Source organism: Sparus aurata, chromosome 4, assembly GCF_900880675.1.
Source record: "Sparus aurata chromosome 4, fSpaAur1.1, whole genome shotgun sequence".
NCBI lineage: Eukaryota > Metazoa > Chordata > Actinopteri > Spariformes > Sparidae > Sparus > Sparus aurata.
In genome coordinates, this window is record NC_044190.1 from 2,734,730 (window position 1) to 2,745,012 (window position 10,283).

Genomic DNA, 10,283 nt, shown 5'->3' on the forward strand with positions numbered 1-10,283 from the left:
ACCGGCAATAGCAGTCCATCGAATTATGAAGCAACGACTTCCTCAGCGGAAGGTGTTGCTCGAGCATGCCCCGACGGCAGCAAGCCCCGACGGCAGCATGCATCGACGGCAGCAAGCCCCGACGGCAGCATGCATCGACGGCAGCACGCCCCGACGCGCGTGGACTGCGAGGGCCCGTTCAACGCTGCTTGCAGCTTTAATTTATTTTTATTTTTTAATCAAGGAAGAAGACGTGACCACTGACACAGAATGTTTTTCTTCTTCGCCTTTTTCACATATTGTGCTTGCTTCCTGTCAGTCAGTATCACACTGACGATCGCCATGGCTCCGGTGCAGCAAAAAAATTAAAAGTACGACTTGAAATTTAAAATTTCCGTCATAAAATATGCAGAGGAAAACTCTGGAGAAGCAGCCGCTAGACGTTTCTCTGTCGACCCCAACAGAGTGAGAGATTGGCGAAAAAATCAAACGGAGCTTCAGCGTCTGTCCGAGGAGGACAGCAGCAGGGCCAGGCTGCCTGCTGGAGGGAGGAAGAAGGCTAGCGAGGAGCTGGAGATAAACATGCAGGGATGAGTTATCAGCAAAGAGGCACGACATGAGACAGTGTCCCGCAACATGATCAGGGCGATGGAGAAACAAATGTACGCCACCGTGAGTGACAGCAGAGATGAGGAGTTTCCTCCGCCGCAACAATTTCACTTGCAGAAAACGCACAACTGTTGAAAGTTGAATGAAACGCCTGATCTGTCAAGTGATTAAAACAAATAAACGACCCGGCTATTATTTGGTAATTTACATCCTGGCTAATTACCAAACAGACATACGCATATGGACACCGATTCAAACGTTAATGTAAATGAAACCTGAGCAACTAGCAGACCGGTGTGCAAGCAAGCAGGAGTGACAGCCGGGACGGCCAATGACACAAGAAATGGCAGAGCCAATCGAGGAGCTTGTGGGCTGGTCTAAACTCAGGGAAACAGGCTTCAGCTTGAGCGGCCGTTTTCCGCTTGGTCCTAGTGCTTGACGTGTCTCTGTTAAATATAGCGTAACATTGTTTTTGGACGGTAAAAACTGCAGGGGACATAAACGGCCCTTTGAAAAAGTGCAGGGGACATGTCCCCTGTGTCCCCCCCCCCCCCCAAAAAAAAATTACGTCCGTGCAGTAGTTTAGTAAAAACATCTGAATTTAATATGGAAAATGTATTTCATGACACAAGAAGCTTATGTGTCTGCTTGTACTGTAAACCTGAAGATCTTTTGAAGAGATGAGGCTATATATTTAAACTATGCAAGCAACCTCAGCGTACATGTGGAGGGCAGGAGTAGTTACTTAAAACCATATCAACATTAACCATAATTAGCCTCTGCTTTTTATATTTTATGTACAATATTTATAATGTTAAATAAATGTTTTATTGTGTGCTATTTCTGTGTATGGTTTCACCTAACTCTTATACATAATACACCTGAAGGTCTTTCAATCATCAATTTGGCATTCGCAAGTAGCCTGGTTTATCACTCATCTCCTCACAAAATGTCCACATGTGTTAAATTTTGAAGAACAGAAATTCGAACGGCTCCAAGATGCCTTCCTTTTTCCTGGTCATCCATGTCCGCACTCTCCTCCTCAACCCAAAGTCTGGCATATTGCTGTGTAGCCTCTGCCAGTTCCTCCTCTCCCATCTGGACTGCATTGGGCAACTCAAACTTGCCTGAAAACAAAATGCGAGAGACAGCGAGATCCTCCCAGTGGCATTGGCAGGTAGTGGCACCGCAGTGGCAACCTGTGGCATGTCCGTGGGATCTCCTGGCACCCGCTCGGCAATTTAGAAACGCAAGAATAATATAAACACAGGGAAAATTATATATATATATATATATATATATTTTTAAAATATAAGAATAAGAATAGTACAATATTTTACATTCACATTTATGCTATGGAACAGATATTAATATATATTTACATAATATTTAGAAGTGCAAAACAAAGAGAAATTGTGCAGAACTTTGCACGTTAAAATGTGTAAACAAAGATACGTAAAGCAAAGATGCCATGGGTTGCCACAGGTTGCCACTGCAGTGCCACAACCTGCCAATGCCACTGGGAGGATCTCAGTGCTGCTGACAAATGCTGGTTTGTTTCCACCCATTCTGCTGTCCTTTTGCAGGCATGCACAATCTTGATCTCAAGGTTGTCCTATGGAAACGACAGAGAGAAAAAAGGTTGTCTTCCTATACCATAACTGCTACACAAACAGTATCATCACCTCAATGATTCACATAAAGATAACATATTGCATTCCTTCATTTCAGATATACATATACCATATATAGTATACTTAAGCACAGAGCATAGAATGTAGCAAAATGACACTTCACAAGCACCTTGTCATCATATTAATCCCAGAATAGAACAGGAAAATGTGCCTACCGCTACCGCTCTCAGCCACTTTTGCAATGGAGACACTGGCTTGCTGAGGCTGTGCAACAGGCTGTAGTTGCTCCTCTTCCTAAAAAGACAGAAAAAGAAAAAAATTAAACATCAATTTTTAATATTCACATACAAGCAATGATGCCATCAAGGAACGAATCCACCCTGATAGATGTAGATACTGATAATACTGATGAAGAATATGTTCAGTAAACATTGCCAAAGTAAACCTAAATTAAAATAATAATGATAATAATAATAATAATAATAATAATAATAATAATAATTATTGAAGCTGCACGCAGCGATGAATGGGCCCTCGCAGTCCACGCGTGTCCGAGCATGCTGCTGTCGATGCATGCTGCTGCCGGGCTCGTCAACGCAACACCTTGCGTTGAGGACGTTTTTCCTGTGATTTGGTGGGCTTCTCCTCCTGCCGGTATTAAACAATGTATGCTGACATCAGAAGAACTCCCTTCAGTCTACATAAAGAACAAATAATGAGAGGAGTACAGTGTTTGGCCCTATAGACTGCTAAACAGCATGATAGCTTTATATACTGACTGTTAACAACAGTAAATAATTCGACCTTTAAACTCTAATAAGCATGGTCACAATCACAACAAATACACTAAGTTGCAAAATTGGCATTACAAACGAAATATTCATCATTAAGTCCTCACTATCCAAATGTAGCTGCAGTGCAAGCAAAGTGCAGCTAACTACTACTGAGACACAGGCTACTGAGCTAACTCAAACTCACACAACATATATCCATGTAAAATAACACATATTGCAACAGTGATCAAATTATCCATAACTATGCAACATCATTAGAAAAAAACACAGAAATTCCATGCAGCTTCACAGGGTCTGCTCACTGACTGGTCTGCTGCATTTCAGTATGACTGAGCATGTCCTGACTTGTTCACTGCTAGTTGACTTTGAACCAGTAGAGGGTGCTGTTGGACCTTTACCTGTAGAGCTTTCTTACAGTTTCTCTGGCTGCACATATGCTGGAGCAGCAGCAGAGGCAAAGTAGAAAATGTCCCCATAAGAATGAGTGGAAAAAGGCCTCCCAAACTCCTGCCATTTTTTGAAAAAAATGTAGTGGTTATCTAGTGATGATGTCACGCACTCTAGCTGATGCAGTACAAACCCATTATAAAAGCAGAAGATGGCCTAAAACTCCATAAAACTAAAACTGTGATGATTTCAAAATGGTAAAACATTTTAAATAGCTGAATACATGCCCAATAGTTTGAGGTCTTCTGACTCTTTAAAAGGTGGAACGGTGTCTCTAGCTCAAAGCATGAGAGAAAAGAAGAGGTTAAAAGTCAAAGAGTTTTGAAGAGGATTTGAAGATTTCCCATTTACTTTCCATTCACAAGAATTAGACTGTGACCAGAGCGCCACCTATTGGCCAATTTGCATCAAATTTGACACAAAGCCTCATCAGGCCATACCACACAATGATGAACATTTATGTGATAATCAGACAGTATTTTGTAAAGATATGCAAGATTGTCTGTTTTCAACACAATATGCAGGAATTTGTCATTTTATATTTCGGGCAGGTTATGGACTATTAAAATTCTTTTGATAACTTTTTGTCAGGAGGGTCCACAGATGCTACATGCGAAGTTTGGTGCAAATTGGTCAAATCATCTAGGAGGAGTTCGAAAAAGTAGGTTTTTCATTGTTTGCAATTTTGCAAATGGAAAGTTACTGCAAAAGTGGGCGTGGCCTACATCAAACAATTCAGGTGAATTCAGGGAACTAATAGGTATGAGGTTTAATAATGTGCAACATATTAAGTGGGATTTATGAGCGAAAAAGGCTTTTGTGCAACCTGCTGGTCATTTTTGGTGAGTGAGTCACAGGGGCCATTCTATAGCACCCCTATGAATTTCATTTCCATAAGTGGGCACTGGGCCAAATATTAAATTAAAGTGGCACCACAGCGCCATCTAATGTCAAATTGGTAAACCCTTCATAAGCTCGCCTCAGGAGGGCACTGACATTAACTAAACAAAGTTTTGTGTGAATCTGATGAACAGATGTGGAGATATGAAATAGCTCAATTTAAAGAGCGCCACCTTGTGGTCATCGCTTAAAATTTTGCACAGGGCCTCAGGGGCACATGGGGAAGTAGTATCCTGAGTTTCATGTCATTTGACTTGACTACTGTGGAAATATCCAACACTTCCTGTTTTGATCCAAATCTGCAGGAAGTTGTTATTCTAAACTGTCTTCTAAATTAACCTACGGTACCCGATTTGCACACCCAAAAATCTGACCTTAGTGATGTCATCCATCCTCCGCTTCTTCAGTCTGAAGACTGGTGACACCTCTTCTCGCAAGATGGCCTTTGAAGTGTCTGTTCAGTGGGCAAACATTTTGCCATGGCTCAAATAAAAAGAATTAAAGAAAAAAAATAAGGTCTTATAGGTATAACAGAGATAAAGTGTGAACACTTCCAAGTCAATTTAATGTCAACATTTTTGTGCTCTCACCTGCCAAGGTCAGAGTTCTCCATTAGCATAACACACCACCGCTTTCCAAAACTGGCTAGCCACCTGAAGAAGGAAAAAGTAATTACCACTGTACATGTATGTCAGATTAAATATTATTAAGGGATTTTTATTTGAATGAGCGGGTCAATTTACAACAGTGAAATCATAAGGGCATCCAGTACGGTGTAAAGGGGATACTATGAATAAAACTTTAATCATTTGATGTTAATATCTTGTAAGCACACATAATTAAATAAGACCAATAATGTCTCTACCATCAACATGAAGATGCCACAGTCATTTCTGTACAGCTGTCTTGGAAACCCCTTGGATGTAAGAAAAAGGTCAGTTGATGATTTTACAGTACTTTAAATACTTTTTATACTTTAGATATAAATTACAAATAGTGTATACCATTTCCTCTATATCCAAACCAGTGGTCTCTTTCCACTGTCCAGGACTTATTGACTGGGAAAGGTTTCTAAAATTGAAAGAAAGCTGTATTAAGAATTAGCTATGTAGCTATTAAAATGATAAAGTTATCTTTCACACACACAGGGCTGCCAAGTTTCAGAAAATGACAAGAGTGAGACTTTAGTCATACGATGCGTTCGGCGAAAAAAATTTGGCCTTTTTTAACATCGATTTATTGCTTAAGACTTATGTCCTCACCTCCATGCCAGCGGCTCTCCCTGCACTGTGGCCTTCTAATGCCAGTCTTAATTAACCAGAAATTAGTATTTTTGACAAAATACATTTATCAGGGTTTTTGCAGGTTTCAGTAAGTCAAATTTAAGACCTTTTTAAGACATTTTAAGACCATAAAAATTAAAATTTAAGACCTTCACGACGCATTACCAAATATTTTTTAAAATCAAATAAATTCTGAAAGAATCATTTTATTACAATGAGATCAGTCATTAACAGATAAACAGGCAAAAAACAAACTAGCCTTCAAATAGAGCAGGGGTTCTCAACCTTTTGCAAGCTGGGCCCCCCCAAAGCTGGTTCATTGCACATGAAAATGTCACAAACTTCTCCAGCTTCTCTGTGAGTTCTCTGGCATCCTGCTGGGCAATAGTTGTCTTCTGCAAGTGAAGTTGGTGCGGCGGAGTAAACGATTCAGCCAACCTGCACTCGCTGCAAACTCCTCATCTCTGCCCTCGGCGGACATTTGTTTCTCCATCGCCCTGATCATTTTGCGGGACACTCTCTCGTGTCGTGCCCGTTTGCTGATAACTCATTCCTGCATGTTTATCTCAGGCTAGCCTTCTTCCTCCCTCCAGCAGGCAGCCTGGCCCTGTTGCTGTCCTCCTCGGACAGACGCTGAAGCTCAGTTTCTCTCTTGGGGTCGACAGAGAAACGTCTAGCGTCTGCTTCTCCCGAGTTTTTCTCTGCATATTTTACGACAGAAAGTTTGAATTTCAAGTCGTACTTTTTATTTTTTTGCTGCACCAGAGCCATGGTGATCATCAGTGTGATACTGACTGACAGAAAGCAGCACAGTACGTGAACAAGGCGAAGAAGAAAAACGTGCAGTGTCTCCCTTGATTTGTAAAAAGTAAATAAATTAGACTCGGCATTTGTTTGGAACCGGCGGCTATTTATCAAAATATACACCTGCACCCGGCATTTAAAGGAGACCCTGCGGTTAATTGAAACCCGGCTATTATTTGGTAATATACGGTACATTTACACCCCGCTCTGTAAGCCAGGGCGGGAACGGCGGCGGCCATGCGCATCCGCGATTCATTTGCAGCCTGGACGCGGAGTGGTGTGTGTCTCGTCTCTGCTCTGACTGCAGGCTGGACCGCTGCGTGAGACTGACCGCCTGTGAGTGCTTTTGGACGGGGGAGGGACTCACGGCAGTATCCGCTGCTCGTTGAGCACAGTAACTGCAGAGTGACACGTGCTTTCAAGTCAGAGTCTCCAAACACACACTCACCCGTGCTCTCTCTCTCACACAGACACACTCACCCGCGCTCTCTCTTTCACACACAGGAGAGCGTCGAGTGGGTTTTAAATGTCGGCGCTGTTGTGTGTGAAAGATAGTTAGAGACGCCAAGACCCACCTTACGTTGCTTCTGATTGGTTTATATTGCGTGGTGCCTTCCGTGGTTGGTTAGATTTAGGCACAAATGACTGATGGATTGGTCTAGGATTGGTTATCTCGAACTATGGCAATCCTCGAGGAGCGAAGTTTATTATCATAAAAAAATATATATATAGAGTATTGAATGGGGAAATATAAGCGTGAGAAATGTCAAGTGTGGCATGTGGTGTGAGAATGGGTCAAATTGCGTGACTGTCACACTCAAAGCGTGACGCTTGGCAGCTCTGACGCACAACACACAGCATGCAAGTGTGGCGAGCGTAGGGGAGGACACAAGACAGTAATATCGAATTGCCTGTGTTCAAAGGGTAGGACTGCAACAACGCCACCTTGGGACTTTCACCCAAAGATTTAACTCCGTCAATTGATCTCAGGACACGCAAGTAAGGTCACTCATTAGGCATGAGACGTGGTTCACAATCAAATACATTTTATTATTAAATATTAAAACAATGCAGCGCCCACAAATTATAAAAGAGACTATTCAGCCTGAGGCCCACTGGTGTGGGGAAACTAGTGAGGGAAGGGGTCCAAACAAAATATCATAAATCACCCGGGCACGTGACAATCACACACTCACACACACTTTGTGAATAACCAAAAATCCCAGGGAAGCACAGCACACATGGAAGGGAGGGACACCACCACCCAGGTCACCAGCACCACCACCACCACCGGCCTCTGCAAAGAAAACAAGAATGATCACATAGTGAAACAAAACTAGTATAAAAATGGAAACTGGGCAAATTATGATTAAACCAAACAAAATATCTATTGCCCAGAATAAACCAACAAGAAAAGAAAGCAAATAGCACCAATTGTATACCAACAAAATTAAACACCACCTGCCCTAAACAAATGAATTACAATGAAGTTGTAATGAAGTTAATGAAGTTAATTAAATCAAATTAACCAAAAGGATATCAAAAGTCAAGACAGGTGGGATAAAGAAAACAAGTTAACAAAAAAACAAGTTAAAGTGTCAAAATGAAACTAAACACATAGCCATGAAGGCACACTTAAGATAGCAGTGACTTGGCAGCGAACAGCTGCAAAGCAGCGGCCAAAAGCTGTGACACAGCAGCCGACAGAGCAGCGACAAAGCAGCAGACAAAGCAGCAGCGGTCAGCTGATCGTGACTTTTCTTATGCCACATGGATCGTTTGTCCCAATGGCTGTATCTCATCTAAAAAACACAAAATTAACACTATAAAAATGAGCCTACCCTACCACTTTCAAGTGCCGCAGTACAACTACAACATACCTTTTGGCCGGATCGGATACACACACACGGCGGTGAGAGAGGGAGAGACACATGGGGCTACCAGCATTTTCCTGCAACCATGCTAACGTTAGCTTAAAAATGTATCGACCAAGACCATGCAGACAGAGAGGACACTTACCACCGCAACACAACGGGACCAGCGCACAGCAGCAGGGCACGTCAGCTCAGCCGCTCTGCAGCAAAACATACATGTGCCATAAGAACTAAAGGGGTCAACACCTGGCAACGTGGTAAGGACGAGCAGCGTACAATCCTACCTGCCGAGAGCCAAAACTTCCGGACCGGAAGTGACGCGTCAGACAGGAGCGCAAAGAGAAAGCACCGGGAAGAGCTGCCCTATTTATACTCCGTTCCGCCTACCATGGGTGGCTACCATTGGCACTCAATTAATGACCAGATATAAAAGCATCCTGCTGCTACACAAGCAATTCTGTCAGGAACAAACCTTTCCATGCAGTCACACACACATACACACACTCAGCAGCTTTTTATGGTGCCAGTTTATGAACTCCATTTTAACGTTTACGTTATGCTGTTAAACTGTATAAGGAGGAGGAACAGTCAATCCTTCAGAGGAGGAGATGTATGGGATGGTGGATGGTGGAAGCAGGGGAGAGGGTGTAGCAGATGTGTCTGATGGACGAGGGTCTGGATCGCATCTGAGCAGCACTTGAGGATGTTGTGGCACCTTGGCAAGCCTTCAGGTGTCCCTCCTTGTCTGTCCTTCTAATAATGCTTCTTTCACACCTAGGGCAATGAAAGTGTCCTCCACTCCGGCAGTTCAAATTACATCTGCAGATTTGTTTGTCTAAGAGCAAGTCAAGAAAAAAATGTTTAAATTAGCCAATGACTAACAAGACACAAGAACACACACAGACACACAAGATACATACCTGTGAATGTGATGCCGTATCTGATGTGTACATCAAGGTGCTGCTAGAGCTTGGCAGGCAGGCTGGGCTTATATTCAGTGGAACAACTTAAAACAGGCTGTGCAGCGTTCCACTGTATGCCTTCCATCTGCCTGAATAATTGAGTGACGCATCAATGTATCACAGAAAAACTGATGTTAAACTCATAGTACATACATTTCATTTTAAACAAGATTAACATTATCTTATACGACCTTTACACGCTGGGTGAACACTTCTTATTTCAGTAAACAGAGCGGCCTGAACGATAGCAAGCGCTTAAATCTTTATTTATCTTCATTTGGATGACAACAACATCTTAAGACCCATGCCTGTGCTAAACTCTTAACTAAAAAAGTTGAACAAAGCTGAACACACGGTTATAAATAAACAGTTAGCTTACGATATCCGCAGAAAAAAAGCCAATTCTACCATAAAACTTTAGGAGCTAACGCTAGCCACCATTGACGTAACTAACTTTAAAATAACAACCAGCCCATCCACATTTGTAACATTCAGTAATTTGCATGCTTTAGATTTACACATATTGATAACGATGTATGTTAAAACGGCAAACATATGCAAAACCCGTGCATTCAGAACATTTTTGGGATTTTTTTGGAGCAGATACGCAGCGCAGCAGACCGGGTGGGGATTGACACATTGACTAAAGTGAAACGTATCTGCTCCGCCGGCGTGGCGGAGACGCAACGCAGCCGAGACATATCCAGTGGAAATTGGAGGTAAGACCTGCATTTTTGTGGGTTCAACAAAAGGGGCACTACCGAAGCATTATCAAGTGAAGCACGGTACTTTTGGTCATGAATATTCAGTACCTTGTCTTCATTTAGACTGTCCTTGCGCGTTTAAGACCTGGGGTGGCCTGCGCACACACTTGTATAGATCCCACAATTCACTGGAAACTGAAAAGTGTGAAGTTTAGCAATTTTTCAGATGTAAAATTTGTAACTTATTTTAACCTTGTACAAAAGACAGTTTTCAGCACATTAAATTACACTTG

The 10,283-nt window shown here is 42.3% G+C and overlaps 1 long non-coding RNA gene across 13 annotated transcripts; it reads right to left on the reverse strand.

The window, feature by feature from the left end:
• Window positions 1–1,166: 1,166 nt before the first annotated feature.
• On the reverse strand, window positions 1,167–9,875 carry LOC115579778 (uncharacterized). 13 transcript variants are annotated; one of them, XR_003983734.1, is made up of 10 exons: window positions 8,609–9,875; window positions 8,470–8,524; window positions 8,331–8,401; window positions 7,647–8,252; window positions 5,368–5,434; window positions 5,229–5,279; window positions 4,954–5,016; window positions 4,738–4,846; window positions 2,438–2,516; window positions 1,167–2,203 (listed from the first exon to the last, which is right to left on the reverse strand). It is a non-coding gene; the product is annotated as an uncharacterized LOC115579778 (long non-coding RNA). The 13 variants fall into 13 exon arrangements; XR_003983725.1 differs by lacking the exon at window positions 8,331–8,401 and having other exon boundaries at window positions 7,647–7,747; window positions 8,470–9,159; window positions 9,245–9,875; XR_003983732.1 differs by having other exon boundaries at window positions 8,470–9,874.
• Between the last annotated feature and the right edge of the window lie 408 nt (window positions 9,876–10,283).